Below are 17783 nucleotides of genomic sequence, written 5' to 3'. Positions count from 1 at the left end.
CTTCCGGGGATGCATAAAGAAGTTTTACCCATGATATAAATGTCTGCCCCAGGTTCATCCTAGCCATGATCGCCCACAGAGCTTCCCACCCCACGGAGTCAAATGCCTTTTCAAAGTCCACTGCCAGGAGGGCGAGTGGGGCTGGTATTTCTTTCGCTCTGCTCAGCGCCAGTTGGACTCTACGTAAGTTCATTCGAGTTGATTTATTGGGCATGAATCCACATTGGTCCGGGTGGACGAGGGTCTCAATCACCTGCAGTAGTCTATTGGCAAGTGTTCTGGCGAGGACCTTGGCCTCGCCGTTGATCAGGGATATCGGGCGGTAGGAGGCACATTCCTCCGGGGGTTTTCAAGGCTTGTGTATGACTACAATGCATGCCTTCCTGAGGTCTGGGGGTCTGAAATTCCTCTTGCAAGGAATTCAGCGTCGAGAAGCCTGTGATGTATGTTGTGGGGGATAATGGCATAATCAATCCTGGAGAACGATTTGTGAATGCCCGAATAGAAGGAAAAGCCAGCCTCGTTGTTATGGAGTGAGCGCCATGTGTCCGTCAGTCCCAAGGCCTCGGTGGCGAGCGGTGTGGAGGTGGGGCGGGTACCAGGCCTCCTATAGAATCCATCGACTGTGGTGTCCATTACTTCATTAAAGTCCCCCCCAATCACACAAGCATCGGCCTCCTCTTCCAGGAGCAAGCTCTGTAGCCTCGGGGGTCAGTCCTGATCTTCCTTACCTGGAGGGGAACTCGTTTGTGAACGAGTATCATCGTGCCCCTGGCACCTTTCGTGAATCCGGCATGGTAGGTATGCAGATAATTGGACCTTTTGAAAAAGTTGGCGTTTGTGCCTATCAAGTGCGTTTCATTTAGGAGGGCAATGTCTGGCGAGTATCGGTTTAGGTACTGGAGGCCATTGACGTTCCAGGACAGTATGGTTACCTTGTTGGAGTTCAATATATCTGCGTGAGTCTTCTTGTTGGGACATCTAGAAGGATCAGTGGCAATTGCGGTTTTTCTAGGGACGTATGGCGGTTTCCTTACAAGGGAGACATCCGAGGGTTGCCTCGCATTGGGGTGCCTGCTGAGTGGCTGATAGCGGCGTCCACGGTCCTGGCCAAAGACAGTGTTTGTTTTCCTTGCCTACGTTTGTCGGCTTCAAGCCTTCTTGTCCCATGGTTCCTTAGTACCCCCAAACGCCCCCCACCCTGTACTCCCCCCCCAACTGGGAGCACCTGTCACCCAAACATTAAACTTATAACTTGGTAAACTTCCTCAGGATAACCCTGACTGCGATTGCACCTGCGTCGCATTAGGAGCAGCGGCCGCTAGGAGAGCGCTTCCATGTTAATGCATTGCAGCTTAGTCTCCCCCACTGCGTGGGCCTTACCCCTTTTCCGCGGGGGTCCCTGTCATGTCGTTGTCTGCGTTGGTCGGAGATCTAGGGGGCGAGAGCCGCTCGGGTCGGGGCCTCTGTGTGGGTGGGCCCGGTGATGTGCACCTCGTTCTGGAATCCGAGAGAACCGGAGTTTCCAGCCAGTCCCATGCTTCTTTGGGAGTGTAAAATAGATGAGTGGGGCCCTCATGGTGGACTTTGAGCGATGTGCGGAAAAATAAAGCATATTTGATCGAAAGCGACTGAAGTTTCTTCTTGACCGAGTCAAAAGACTGGCAGGCCTTTTGGACTTCCTTGGTGTAGTCAGGGTAGAACCCGACCCTATAGCCATTGTATGTGATCGGGCCGGAGGCCCTGGCCATTTGTAGGATCGCATCTCGATCACGGTAGTTCAGCAGACGTGCGAATATCGTTCTAGGCGGGGGGCCCGGGGTAGGTGGGCCGGTGGGGACTCTGTGCGCCCTTTCTATGGAGAAGAAATTGGACAGTTTTTTGGGGGCAAAGACATGAGTTAGCAAATCCTCCAGGAACAGTTCAGCGCTGGGGCCTTCCTCCTTCTCCGGTATTCAGAGGATCTTGAGGTTATTGCACCGCGCTCTCCCTTCACTGTCCTCAGCACGGTATTCCAGTTGGGCAATTTTTTGGGTGATCGCGGCAAGTTGTTGCTCCAAGCGGTGCACCGTGTCTTCTGTGTCCGACACTCTCTGTTCCGCCTCACCAACCCTGGCCGATAGATTGCGGAGGTCTTGTCGTATGAGTTACACCTCGGTGGATATGCCACCTATTTTAAGTTCCAGAGAAGTCCTCGATTCCCCAATCGCTCTCATGAGGTCCGTCAAGGAAATTGGGGGGTCCTGAGGCTCATCGCTCGTTTTCTGGGGGCTGAGGTCCGCGGCGTGGAGGGGCCTCCACGTTGTAGAGGTCCATTTTGCTTTGCAGTGTTTGTCGCTTGGTCTTTTCCTACCCCATGTCGCGGTTGATTGGCCCTGTGCAGTGTGGGCACAGAAGCTCCAAGTGTTCACCCAAGGGGTGGGTGTGGGGATTGGAAAAGGGCTAGCGTATGCCAAGCGGGTGTGCTCAAGCGGCGCATGGGCCCACCGTGTGTCCGTGTGCTGGCCGTGCCTTAGTATAGTTCGTTGGCAGCGTATCTCCAGCCACGGGGGAGCTCAGCCCCCGATTCTCCTTGTCCTGCTGCAGCTCGACCCCGGTGCCGCTGTCCTGCTGATTGGGGGAGGGGGGAAAAGACCGGCAGCGTAGGCCCGAGCCGCAGGCAGTCAGCCGCAGAGCCTCACCCGCTCACTTCGCCTTCAGGATCCGCCCACTGCCAGTGTCGGGTCGACAGGGGAGATCGTCGTGGGTCCCCAGCGGTATCCACAGGGTTGTCTCTGTGTGCCTTCTCAAGGAGGGTTCACCGCGCACGCTGTGTCGTGGAGGGGGCGGGCGCTGTGTCAAGGCATCAACTGCCGCACCTCGTCCGTCTGCCGACTTCGGTAAGGATCTCGCGTCTTCTACTTTGATTTTCTTTGGGGTTGCGGGCACTGATTCTCTATTGCATCCGCTACCCCTGGGGCACAGCCGGGGTGGGAATAATACACTTTAACAGGAGTTCTTGCAGGATAATTGTAGCAGCCGCCGGGGTCCGAGGCGATTAGGTCCGAATGCATCGGGCGCGCATGCGCAGCTTCACACACATTCATTATTAAATTTCTGAGTGGCATTTTATGACATTTCAAGGGGTTTAAAATCCGTTTTTCTCTCTTATTTGGGGTGGGAAGGTCAGATTAGAATTCTGTTTCATATTTGTCATTCCTGATTAGCTTTTGCTTCTGTTTATCCACTCAGAATTATTATTTGTGTTTTGAGGGAACATTGCATGGGGAAATTCTAACTTAAGTGCTATCTTACCTAAACCAAAAGTGCTCCAATTCTGCTTTGCTGTGTATATGTTCCATTAGTAGGTTAAACCCAGTGCATTGCTCACATTCTCATTGTTATTATCAACCCATTGGTGATTGCTGCCCCATATTAAAAAGTGTATGATTTCCTTTGAATTTTCAAATAAATAAATAAATATTGTATTTTACCAACCAGCCTGGGTCAAGATCCATTGTGCCCCAGGGACTTGAAGAGGGGGTGTGATATGAGTGGTGTACCATCTCAATATTGAATCAAAATAAAAAGATAAGCATTTCAGTTGTGCGCTGCATACTAGGCCGAGACCAAGGTGTGAATCGCCTGATTGAAATCCTTACCAGGGACAACTCTGAATTTGATAAAATGTACATAATTATATTTTCACCATAAGACTTACCCAAGATACTTCTAGAAGAGGATAGGACATCATTCAGTTAAGAATCTGCTGACACCACAGCACTGTATATTAAAAGTTATCAACCCAACGCGCCCCTGTAGAATACAGGATGGAGAGCTTCACAAAACATAAGAACAGGTGAGAAGGGAGGGTTTATTCAAAGGTACACTGCACCACAGGTTTTGTTTGAGAATGGGAATTACAGTAGTTATATTGTTATAATTGTTTTTTCCACATAATAAGAGCCCAGATAACAGGTCCTCTAGCTGAAAAGGCATTACGCTCCCACGGAGTCCCAAGGTAAGCGTTACAGAACCTTAAATATATTTGCCAACCACTGTGGAATCCACATAAACAAAGAGGAAAACCAGCTGACATCTTCAATGTCATCAGTCTCATCTTCCATCTTGGAAGGCAGGTGTGTCAACAACGTTATGGACTCAGTAAAGGTTCCATTCTGATCATCGTGAGAAGGTGTGAATGTGCAACATGATGGCACGATTTTGGCTCAAACTCCTCCTTCCATCGCTGTGATCATATCAAGGACATATCGATTCTGGAGGGTCATCAGTCGTATGGCCCTCAGCTCTTCTTGATTGGCATTGAATCCCTTTATGGTAGCATTGATTTTATGCAAAAGCTCCCATCTAATGATTTATAACCATTTGGCATTCGCTACTGCCTGAATTTCAGGCATGAATATAGTCATCATTATAATAGCAGTTCTACTGAGCTACCTGTGCTCCCCAGGAATAATATCATACGCTGTAATCAATTTGGCTGTGAAATAATGTTGTCTTATTGTGTGTCGGAGAAGTTCAAGCAATCTTCTTTTTCTCAAATGGGCATCCACTTTTGGAAATTCACCAATATTCAGATCGCTCTGAGGAATCACTAATGCTGGAACATGGAAGAGCACCAAGGAACATACGCTGCCCCAATCCTTGGGAAACTTCATATAGGCTCTAGATCCACAAGCGCAATATCGATCGATAAGGACGGCTGTCCCTTCTCCAATCCTGGAGACATCAATTGCGGTCTTACAGTCTTTGTTGTATCCCACGTGGTTCTGTCAATGTCTTTGGAAGCATGGTGTCGCATTAACCAACGAGATTACAACTATTGGGCCTGATTCGTCTTCTACCCATGTCAATAATTTGGCATGCTTGGCCCATGACTTTAAGCATCCATCATTCACTTTCTGCACTTCTTGCATGTAGTCCATCTTCAGAAGATGAGCTGCACAGGATACCATTCCTTCTTCCCATTCCTTCTTGGTATGCACTTGTCCATAGATCAACATTTGATTTTGGTCCCAACATCCAGGTGATCCTGCTATTTCTATCACATCAGGACAATTATTTTTCTTAATATCTTCAATGATCAACTCATCCTATCCTGCAGCAGGATATACAAGCATAGTGTTCTTCCATCCAGGCTCCTTTTCCATTTGTGTGGTCTTGATATAGTACTCCTGGTATGGAAACTACCATTTTGGTCTCCATCGCAAGGTCGCCCAACTTTCTTGAAATTGTCGTTGAGTGGTACATGCAGCAAGATGGCTGAGGCACTTTGCATCGTGTTCTGTAGCTTTCTTTGAAATGAAATTCCTTACTGTATTCATGGCACAGGGGATGAGAGAGCAGACATTGCAACTCCCATCAGATGCTCTTTCCTCTACTTTTTCATGTGTTGTACCACATGTTATTCTCCAGGTGAGCTGCATTATCTAGATATGTATTTACCCCTTCATTATCTTCCACTGCATCTCTTTTGTTTCTCCCAATAGACTTATAGAGATCAAAGAGTTTGTCATTATTCATTGTCATAGTGGGGAGAAACATAAGAGCTCTTTCTTTGGTAGAAACATTAAGATGATAGAAACTATGAAAGATGAGGAACAGAAAGACAACGAGAACAATCATGCAATTATATATCATGCATAAAAACTAGGCAACCATTTCTTTTGCCATCCTACTGCTTGCTGAACTTGGTCACCCTCTATGATCATACCATCTTCATTAATCATTTATAATACAATCATCAACATTTCTTTATGTCTGCAATTGTAAAATTTGTTCAATTATAGCAATAAGGAGTCTTCTTCTCACTTGATCATTTTTAGGATCCTGTAAAAAAGTGTGAATATTAATGTCTCTTCCAACAAGAGCAGGGTGAGACTGAAGTATAAACACAAAGTCAGCAAACACAAGCCGATGAACATCACTGTCATCAGGTACCATGTGTTTTTATCACTTAAAACAAATATTCTCCACAAAATGAAACTGGGTACTGATCCCTTTTCCAGTTTCTGATCAAGAAGTATGTTTAGGCATAACTCTGATGCATTATCCTCTGTTTCAATATATTTTTAAAAGTTAATTACAAAATTCCTGGAATTCTCTGCAAGTCCTTGCACTCTCTGCAAAAATATGTATAAGAAGGGTCTATTGAATTCCAGTCCAAATAAAGTACGTATCAATCACTCGTTGCTTTATCATCCTTCTTCTTAGTCATCGATTGGGTCTGCACATGCAGAGATTCTTCTTCTTGTCTTGCTTCTGGATCAACAACGGTGGGAGGGAGAGTCTCGCCTTTATAAATGTTCATATCGCTTAGGTGCAACCAAGCCCTTCTTCCTTGTACCTTAAGTGCAGAAGGAGACACTTCTTCAACACAGAATGGGCCATGGAAACGTGGCTCATGCCACTTCCTGGTAAAATTCATAATCATGACTAGGTCCCCACCATATAACTTAGGTGGTGGTAATAGTTCACTTGGATTGGTCATCGAATTATCTTCTCCTGTGTTCTTAGACCGACCCTCTGATGCTTGACTTGATCTGAAATTAAAGAAATACTGCTAGTCATACATGTCAAATAATAATGCATCTCATCAGCCAAAGTTTTAGCTACCCTCTGGGCATCCCTCCTAATCCTGGACGGAGGTTTAAGGGGCATTCTCATTTGGCGCCTTGTGACTATTTCATGCGGGATGAGGTACTGGTCTTATCATTGCTGATTCCAAAGGGCATATAAGGCCAGGGGTAGGCAATACAGCCACCCCGATTTCAAAGTCAATTTAGTTGCATATACCGTTCACTTGTGGGTGATAGGCAAAAGACAATTTGTCCTTTATACTTAATAAAAGCCCTTTTAGTTGAAATAGCTCATTGACAAAATGATCTTAGTACTTCACACACACCCCACTTCAGGAATAATTTGTACACTAAAAACTTCACTGCGCAAGTGGCATCAGGGTATGTACATGGACCTGACTCTATCCACTTAGAAAAGGGACACACCACCACTAATAGATACCTATATCCATTACATGTCTGCAGCATGTCGACATGGTCAATATGTAAATGCTGAAATGGACCATTTCATCGACGTATTACTCCTTTAATCACTCACAGTGTATGTCCAGCAGTAAACGTTTGACACACAATGCAATTCACCATAAATGATGCAACGTGTTACAACAAATTAGGAATGAACCAGTCTTCTGCAATATTAGCAGCAACACTTTTTCTAGTTACATGTGCAGGGTAATGCAGCTGTTCAAGCGCTACTTTTAATAAATGTACTGGCATCACTGGCTTTCCAGTGCTGTCCTGTCACCATAATGCTTCTGTGAGGGAAAAAGAACTTTCACTTTGCTTCCATAGTTCTTGCTCATCTTGCGGTGTGCTTCCCTGTATTTCTATTAATTAGGTTATTGACAACTTATTAAACCCCTCTTGCACTAACATAGTTGTAACTGAATTTTCTTTACTACTCTCAGTATCAAAACTCGAAATTTCTGGAGAATATGCAACCCTTTTGGCTTCTAAGTCTTTGGCTTCATTCCCACAAGAGATAAAATCGGTTCGCTTAGTATGTGTTGCGCATTTAATGAGCCCTATGGCTACTGGAAGTCGTAGTGCTTTAATGAGTCTCTCCAATAAGAATGCATGCTGCACTGCAGAGCCATCTGCGTGGAGGGAGCTCCTCCTCTTCCAACATACCAACCCTGTGTGTATGGTTGATGTCACATAGGTGGAGTCACCCTACACCGTCACTTTCTACCCTTCATGTTTCTCAAGTGTGACAATAAGCGCTACTAATTCCGCTGCTTGCACTGATAAGTGGGACGGTAGCCTTGTACTTGCTACTACTTTGAATTCTCCATTTAAAATGTGTCTTACTACTGCAGCGCCTGAATGTCTTTCCCCACTAGTCTGATACATTTTCAAAGAACCATCAATAAAAAGAATCTCCTTCACACATGGTATATCATCATAAAATTTAACATAATTGGCACAGCCATGCACATGACCACCTTCTTCTACGGGTTCAGCTATGAATGTGGCTGGGTTCTCTATTTTACATCTTACAATTGTAATTGTCAGGTTGGAAATCATTACCTCATAAGCTGAAGCTCTTTGGGATGTCAATGTGCCCTTGGGTTTCTCCAGAATCGCAAATAGAGCATGCTTCACGGAGAGAGTCATGACAATACTTGTGGACTTCTCAATTGCAAAAATAGTAGCTGCCAAAGATTGTTCACAAGGGAAGTGTCCTCTCATAACTGGGTACAAAATCCCACTGTAATATGCCAAAGTTTTGTACCCCATTGTAGTACTTTGTGTAAGCAGCTGTCATTACTATCCCATCTGTGTGTGAAAACAGATACAATTCCTTGCCATAATTGGGAACTCCTAAAACTGGGGCTGTACAAATTGCTTTTTTCAATTCTTGAAATCCTTCCTCCATTTATTCAGTCCATTCTAGTTTTGTTTTACTAACTTGTGCTTTCTTTAATGCTTTCAGAAGTGGCCTTGTGTACGTACTATAATCAAACACCAAGACTCTAAAGTAATTGCATAAACCCAGAAACTGTTGCATCTGTCTCACTGTGTTTGTTTCAATGTGTTCATGATTGCCTCAGCTCTCTCAGGTGTCACTTTCTTTCCTTTATGCAAAATCAACTGACCTATGTATAACACCTCTTCTTGACAGTACTGTAACTTCCCTTATTTGTCCCTGGCTGCTAGAATAGTCATTAATCGGATACAGTCCTGTCTACACTCATCCTCTGCTTACTGCAAATCAATAGGTCATCTACGTATTGTATAACCAAACGTTTGAGATTGATATTGCCTAGATCCATCTTTAGAACTCTGTTAAAAATTGATGGGGACTCACAGTACCCTTGAGACAAACAAGTGTGTTTTAGTCTTTTTTGGTGATACGTAAATTAAGTCAAGTCTTGGGAGTCCTTCTGCAACGGGATCTAGAAGAACGCATTTTTCAAATCGATCACTGTGGAGTATCAAGCTTCTACTGGGATACTACACAATATTGTCTCCGGATTAGGAACTAAAGGAAACTCAGCATCTACAATCTGGTTAAGAGTTCCCAAATCCTGGATAAATCTCTATGACCCTCCTTTAGATTTTTTAATCGGATACACCACAGCATTACCCAATGACTCTGATGGCACCAGAAACCACTGATTCATCGTTCCTCAGATAATCTGAAATATACCTTCATCAGCTTCTTGAGATATGGGGTATTGTTTTGCTCGGGGTAAAATTGCTCCTGGCTTAAGCTTTATTTTAACCCCCGCTATCCCCTTCAATAAACCTACATCTAAGTGCCTGAGGTCCATAGGGCACTCCACACTTTTCAAGATCATCCTGAAAGAATACTGGTCGCATGTCACATTATTGCCATCATTGTACAACTTCCCTTTTCTCTATCCTTATCCAGTATGTAATACTCATGAAGAACACTACTTCTTCATCGCTTTGGTTTTCTTCGAACATTTCATCAAAAGTAATATCAGTCAATTTGTACCCCTCCTCAAGAGCTATCACTGTTCTCCATTGTCTACCCTCATCGTCTACTCCTTCAAGCATTGCCATTCCTTTTTGTACTATAGCTGCTTCCATCTTTATAGGAATAGTCTGTCCACACTCCTCATCCGTAGGTATTTGTGGTCTAAACAAAAACTCATCAAGTATCCTCACAATCTTTCCTACTAGGCCAGGTAGCCGTGTCAGTAAAATGCATACTCCATATAAAAACATCTCTGGATCTACTGGAACGCCTTGCAGAGCCACTTGCCCTGTGAACACCAGTATGAACTCCCCCACGTTAAAATAGTGTATTCCTGGAGTGCAGCACACTATTCCTTGGTCCCTAAAATGTTAAGTTGTGTCATTAAATCTCTTCCTAAAATGTTAACCATGGTCGGTTGTGAATATAACAATTGGGGGTTTATCCTGGATACCTTATGTTTTATTTGTTTTCTCAAAACAGTGGATTTACCACACTTTATTGTTAAAAAGTAGAAAAGTCCATCTTTTGTGCAAATATTTATTTATTTATTCTTTATTTCATGTGCACTCATAGTCGCAATTGTGGTCAGCTGACATGTGTTTCAACCACGTGGGTCTTTATCAAGGCAGGTGGTATAGAATAGATGCCACAAGTGGGGTAGGGTGGTGATGAGCGGTCAGTCCTTTGGATGACGGCTGGGCTTCAATTCAATTTGGGCGCATACGTGCGTCTTGGTCCGTTGACCAGCCAACTGACCAAGACGTATGGGCATCTATTCCATACCACCTGCCTTGATAAAAACCCACGCGGTCGAAACACGTGTCGGCTGACCGCAATTGGGACTATGAGTCCAAATGAAACAATGGATAAATAAATAAATAATTGCACGAAAGGCAGACTTTTCTACTTTTTAACAAAAAAATGTGGTTTGAAAATCTGGAGCTGAACTAGTTTGGATCTTTTGAACCACCAGCACTGCTACCACGTGAGCTTAAGGCCCTTTAGAAATGTGCATGCAATCGATGGATTTAAACAGAATAACTCTGAGACCAAATAATCAAACCAACTCAGGAAGATGGAAAGGTACTGTTTTATTAACTATTATCTAAATCAGGGAGTTACAATGAACATCAACGGACGTACGCTCGATATCTCTCAGCATATTTTTTATATTACAAAATACGTCACAGGTGATGTCATACTACGTGGCAAATAATGAACAACCTACTAGGGATCAGGATTGGCTTGGGGGAACATCGAAGTATATTATCTATAGGAACTAGGATTGTAATTGGCTGCCCACAGTGTCATGTGGACAACATATGCCAACCTCTAAAACATGTCATCTTCAGAAACATTAGATACACGGTTTCTCATTGGTTTTCAAACTGTAAGGATCTTCATTATATGGACTACTACAATTGGTTCAAACGCTTGTGCCAAGTCTGGAACATGTTGTTCTCTTAGCAGCACATAAGCCTACACCCAGGTGATAGGAGATAGTGCATGACACTACCTCCCTACCCAATTAGCCCAGCATCTCTCATTACCCAAGCCTTCTGCCGTGAAGATTGTCTTTGAACTTGGCCTTGCAAAAGTATCCTTGTCTTCAGAATACATGGGAGTGTTGGCACTCACTATTGTGTTCTGAGACTCCAAGTCTGAACTCTATTTTCATCATTGGCGCACGTGACAGGAGACCATGATTTACTCTATTTTGCAGGTTTTAAATGTCTTAAATGAATAAAACTTGGCACTCTTGGTGTTCTTTCTTTGATTCATCCTTTGCACGTTTGCTCCTATCCAGAATAGATAGCCGACCTTGGCTAGACAGGGTATGGCCTGAGCGGGCAAGGCCCACCCAAAATCTGTAAATGCCCACACTGCAGAGCTGTGTGGGCATTTACAGAAATTAATGTCACTGCGGTGGCCCCAACTACATTAGCTTCAGGCCCCACTTGTTGCTCAATCCTGGCTCTGCCTCTGCTCCAGGCCAGACAACATCGCCATGCAGCTCCACGATTCACTTTATTCTTGCTGCAACATAAATTTCCCTTCCTTCTTCATGGGTCCTGTCTTACTAAATTCATGATACCGATCTCCAGGTTTTATACAATGGCGTTTCGCCTGCATACTATTTACTACGGATAGCCATCTTCTATGATGACTTAGTCTACTTGCGTTTCATCGTTTCAGCATCTGTACAAATACAAAATACAAATTTGTGCATGTGTAATCTGCTTTTTTCGTATTTAAACGTTCACTTGATTCTTTACTTCGTCATTAGTTTCTAAAGGATCCATACATTATCTTTAGCCAGTATCTCGGGACGTCGTACTTGTCTCTTGTGATATCACTAGGTTCTTTCTTTGCTCTTTTAATTATTCCTTCAGGGTGTTTCTCCCTCAAATTGTCATCCCTTCCGGGATACATTTGGTAGGGTTGTCTCAATGGGTATCTTCTTTCGAACACACGTTGCAGTATTGGCACAACTACTGGTGTCAAACACGGCACGATCTCAGGTCTCCAACATATGGGGGGTAGAGGGGCAGGGTTTCCTGCAGAGGCATGCAGCTGCTCCTCTATTGAAGAATTTAGAGTCACTACAGTTGGTAAGTATGGTAAGATCTAGAGAATTAGAATAGTCTGGATGTGATTGTAGAAGTGCAGTAGAAGCAGAAATATGGGCAGAGTGGGAAAGAAAAGGAACAATCAGTCAGAGAAGACCAACAAAATACTAAAAGGAAGATGAGATATGGCTGAGATGATGGAGAAAAGTAAGTGGCACATGCAATTTAATACTCAGGCTTCTAGAACATGGACCAAGAGATGGCCAGAAGAGCACCACAAATTGGAAGGGCTGCTGAATACAATGACTTCTTCCTTGGGTTGTCTTAACCGAGGCTGGTGTTAGAGACTAAACACATAACTCACTCTTTGACGTTTGTCTGTCCCCGTTTCAGCATCTGTACAAATACAAAATACAAATTTGTGCATTTGTAATCTGCTTTTTTCGTATTTAAACGTTCACTTGATTCTTTACTTCGTCATTAGTTTCTAAAGGATCCATACATTATCTTTAGCCAGTATCTCGGGACGTCGTACTTGTCTCTTGTGATATCACTAGGTTCTTTCTTTGCTCTTTTAATTATTCCTTCAGGGAGTTTCTCCCTCAAATTGTCATCCCTTCCGGGATACATTTGGTAGGGTTGTCTCAATGGGTATCTTCATTCGAACACACGTTGCAGTATTGGCACAACTACTGGTGTCAAACACGGCACGATCTCAGGTCTCCAACATATGGGGGGTAGAGGGGCAGGGTTTCCTGCAGAGGCATGCAGCTGCTCCTCTATTGAAGAATTTAGAGTCACTACAGTTGGTAAGTATGGTAAGATACAGAGAATTAGAATAGTCTGGATGTGATTGTAGAAGTGCAGTAGAAGCAGAAATATGGGCAGAGTGGGAAAGAAAAGGAACAATCAGTCAGAGAAGACCAACAAAATACCAAAAGGAAGATGAGATATGGCTGAGATGATGGAGAAAAGTAAGTGGCACATGCAATTTAATACTCAGGCTTCTAGGACATGGACCAAGAGATGGCCAGAAGAGCACCACAAATTGGAAGGGCTACTGAATACAATGACCTCTTCCTTGGGTTGTCTTAACCGAGGCTGGTGTTAGAGACTAAACGAATAACTCACTCTTTGACGTTTGTCTGTCCCCAAAAATCAGGGACTTTGGTAAATATCAGCAAGAATCTGGGACACTTCTGGGGACACAGGTCATATGCGACAAGGGACTGAAATCTGGGACTGCCCCCCGAAAATCAGGAATGTATGGTAACCTTAAGTGATGGTAAAGAGGAGAGGCAGAGAGTTCATTGTCCGATGCTGAGCACCATGTTCTTCTGTGCCACATTAGCAAGTTTCGTGGGAGGCTTTTCAGTATGCTTGGGTGTCAGGACCCTTTTACGCTCTGGGGGTGTGCGTGCTCTCCCAAGTTGTGGCCAATCAAAGCAAGGTTTGAATGCAGGGTGCAGGCCTTGTACATGCTTTTTTCTTCCACGGTCGTAAACAGGAATATTTTCTGGGATTTTAAACACCCTGTGGCCCTTGTCCAAGCCACGTAGACATTTGTAAGCTAATTGCAGCACCTTCCCCCCCCACCCCCACACAGGTGATAAATGCTGAAAGTGCTGTGTGAACAGGTGGGTGTTGGTGTGAGCAAAGCCGGGAATGCCTGTGTAGTAACTAGTCCTTTTCTTTGGCTTGGGGGCCGTGTGAAGACTGTTGCTGACTTTTCTAACAGTATCTGTTCTGTTCTGTTCTGTGGAGCTCTAATGGGAGTGGGGAGGCTACAGTGCATTGCATTGTGGCCTTCTTTCCTGATGAAGGAGAGGCACTTCCAGAGTAGGAACTTGTAGCCGAATGGGCCTGTGAAATTCAGCAATCATTCTCATCTACAGGCAAAGGAACTGGGTCCTTTTAATATTCACAATAACCCTAGATTTGACTAGCAGAGACCTGTTCACAATGTGTACACATAAGCAGGGCATAGGACTTCACCGTAGCTTGGTTCACAGGCGTTTAGACATTTTATGCTGTTACGCCCTTTACCTTGATAAGTATGGAAATTATGTGCACACAACGTTTGTTGATCCCAGCTAGGGAATACTGAAATAGATCCCCAATGCACTGAGAGCAGGGATAAAATGTTTATACTTGATGTATAGACTGCACAATAAGCACACATAAAAGTGATAAACGTACGTTACTACAATTTCCATGACCCCTCACCATTGACCTTGCAGGCTGGGCTGATGGAAGCTGTAGTAAAAAACATTTGTAATTAGGCATAACATCCAGAAACGCTGCTGAATGTATTGCCAACATGGAAGGGGGCGTGGGGAGTATACACTGTACTGTACCATATCATAGAGTGCTGGAAAGTCATTATCACTTTGTAGGTGAGTGCATCGTCAGTTTTCAGCTGTGTACACTGAGATATCAAGGGTTGGGTTTTAGCTCATTTATGCTTCCCAAGGTTTCATGGTCACAGCACTATTTATGAAGCGCTAAGAGCATTTGCTTTGGTGCCAAGGAGCTGGTTTGATTCCCAAATGCTTCAAGGCCGTTTTGGAATGGCCATTTTAAAATTAATTCTGATGCTTTTCTTTTGATGTCCTAAAGCAATTACAATACAAAAAACGATATCAAAATGATAATCTCTATAGTAATTTTTATTATATGTAGTTAGCATGCAAGACAATCAAAAAGTCATTAACAATCGATACAAAGCAACTGTCCAGATTATACATAAATAATTAATGACAGTGTTAGGAAAATGAGCAGGACCTATGTCTGTGCCAAGCATGTATCAATAAATGAATCCAATTAAAATTCTGAAAAAGGTTACCGTACAGAATATGTAACGAACATGACATAACAGGACTTAACGCGGACATGGGGTAAGGAGGGGAAGGAGTAGAGGGATACATATTAAAAGAAACCATGTTATTCTTCATATGATAAAAAGTTAATAAAAGGTTGCCATTTTAATGTATGTTTGCAAGGTAGAGCTGGAGAGGAAGCAATGCAGTTTTTCAACCTATGAATATTGCATATATTATTCCAGCAGTGTTTGTAGTGAATACAGTGGACATTTTTCCAATTAGTGGTTATGGTTTGGATTGCTACCATGAGACATAAATCAAAAAGTAATTTAGTATGAACATTAGCAGTTGCTGAATGTAAAAGGGAGCTGCCGAAAACAAGAAAATCAAAACAAAAATCTTGTCGGGTGTTGAAGATCAGCTTGATTGTTCGCCAAACAGAAATCCAGAAGAGCTTAACATGCTTACATTCTATAAATATGTGCTTGAACGAGCCTGGGGCTAGCAAACAATTCCAACAGAGATCATTAGGTGAAAGACCACATTTGAACAAGGATATCGGGGTCACAAAGGCTCTGTGGTGGGAGAAAAACAGGGTTTGGGTTAGGCTGGCTGAGGAAGTAATTTTTGAGATGCATTCCCATTGTGGAGGCCAGTCATGTTGAAGGTTTGGTAGTGAGCAATCATCTTTCCAGTCGTTGTGTAGAACACCATTTGTTGTATTTGACCTCAGGAATTTGTAGAAAAAGGATGCAGAATTGTCAGAGTTCAATATGTGAAATAGTCTTAGTGCATCCGGGTTACTGGCATTGAGGATAAGTAGTTCATAGTTTTCAAACATAGCATCAATAATAATGAGAAATTCTTTCATGGCAGAGGCAGGTAATCCGTATTTCATAGCAAAATCTCTAAAGGCAATGGGAACATTTTGTGAGAAAATTGGTTAAGTACTTAATATTTCTAGATAGCCATGGCTTCCACAAAACTGATTTATCTTTGACCTTAATGAGCGGGTTATACCAAATGAGGGGAGAGGTGAAAGCAGAAATTTAACTAGGGATGGTAACATATATAGTTTGAGATAATAGGCAGATTGACGGATACAAGAGAGTTTTGCGAGTTTATTCTTGTTTTTGATAAGATAAATATCTGATAGGGGTATCGGGGAAGCCATAGTTCTCTCTAGAAGTACCCAATTGGGTGGGAATTCCCGTTCATCTTGAACAAACCACCATTGTACTTGTTTGATAACAAAGGCTATGTGATATTTCCTGAAGTCTGGAAAATTTACGCCACCCATGGAGCAAGGTTTTTTTAATTTGCTAAGTAAAATTCTAAGGTAAGCCCTGAGGAGAAAGTGCGATCTGACACTGTTTGGCTGTGGCGAGTGGACTATTGAGGAGTAGAGACTATTGCAACCTGCCTTTTACACTCTTTGCTCCTGTTGGAGGTACCTGGAGCGGCGTGTGCCTTTAAGGAGTTCGTAGGTCAGCTGACCATCAAAGGCCGTCTCCTGCGCCGTTGCGGCGTAAGCCCTGAGGAGAAAGGGAGAGCTGACACTGTTTGATTGTTTGGGCAGTGGTTTGTGGTGACAGTGAAGAAATTGCCTCACCTTTGCATGCGAATCTCGTATGATGTCTACTATGCTAGCTGAGCCGGTGCTGGTGGTAATGGCAGCACCGCGGACTAGAGCCCAAACAAAACATTCCGCCAGGCCCGATGAACGCGGTATGAAGCGCTCCTCCAGACAGAACCAAGTAAGTCGATAATTTTTGTGTGCGTCTGTTATTGAGGACTCACATAACCCAGATGATCAGGACGATTCCGAGATAGCAGTTGCTGCGATAAATATTGCAAATGACTTAGATGCTGCAAATGACTTAAAAGAATCAAGTAGTACTCCTTTGGATCCCACCCTATGTGGAGTTATGTTGCCAATCAACCGTCCACAGGCGCGTACCATGCCTGTTTCTACAGCTCAGACCACCTTGCTAACTGACTTACCTTGGCGGCATCGATGGCGCTGGAGGGGCAGCCCTCCATGGTGGGGGGGACTGCTGCTGCGCCTTCGTTCGACAGTGTTGGGGGCCCGCTAGTGGACGTGGGCGTGTGGCCTTGGTGTGACTTGGCACGGCGGGCAGCTGCCTCCTCCTCCTCCCCTGCTTCTCTCGCCGCTTCCGCGGGTCTCGATGCGAGCACGGTGATCGCAGTGGCGGAGGGGCGGGGCTCTGATGCAGCTCCTTCACACAGGGCTGATGACGAGCTTGATGTGGGACATGCTCTGTTGAGACCACACCCTGCTACCTCTGAGGTTAACTTGTCTCAAAATAAGGTCCCACTTAATCAGTTCGACCTCAGTCGTTCAGACAGCAGTACGGATACAGGCTCTGAAAAAACTTCTCCCAAACAAGCGTACTGCACATAAGGAAATCTTGTCGGCATCAGCTCATGCTATGTCCATGCATGAAAACCTTACAGAGCTATACTTACAAGACAAAGTGTTTAATGTAGGGCCACCATTGGTCCATCTTACACCCTCTATTGACACTGCACTTTTATCAGTCAATGGTGGCTTAGCTGCGCTATCTACTGATCCTTTTCAGGAAGACCGAATGTCAGGAGAGGTCTGTCCTGACAGGAGAAATTCATTAGAAGTTGTAACTAATGTTTTACAAAAATCTTCTTGTCATAAACAAAGCCTGTTCATTAAAACAACCTCAGGATTCTATCCTTGAAAATGATTCTCCTGCAAAAACGTTCCTGAAAAGAAACTGCAACAAACTTACTGATGCTAATAAAGATATCTGGGGGTTTGTCAATTATAAACTCGACAGAACGGCAGAAGCTTCGTCTACAGCTGAAT

This window comes from Ambystoma mexicanum, chromosome 3q, assembly GCF_040938575.1.
Source record: "Ambystoma mexicanum isolate Mex_15411 chromosome 3q, UKY_AmexF1_1, whole genome shotgun sequence".
Classification (NCBI taxonomy): domain Eukaryota; kingdom Metazoa; phylum Chordata; class Amphibia; order Caudata; family Ambystomatidae; genus Ambystoma; species Ambystoma mexicanum.
Note: the sequence above shows the minus strand (reverse complement) of the source record.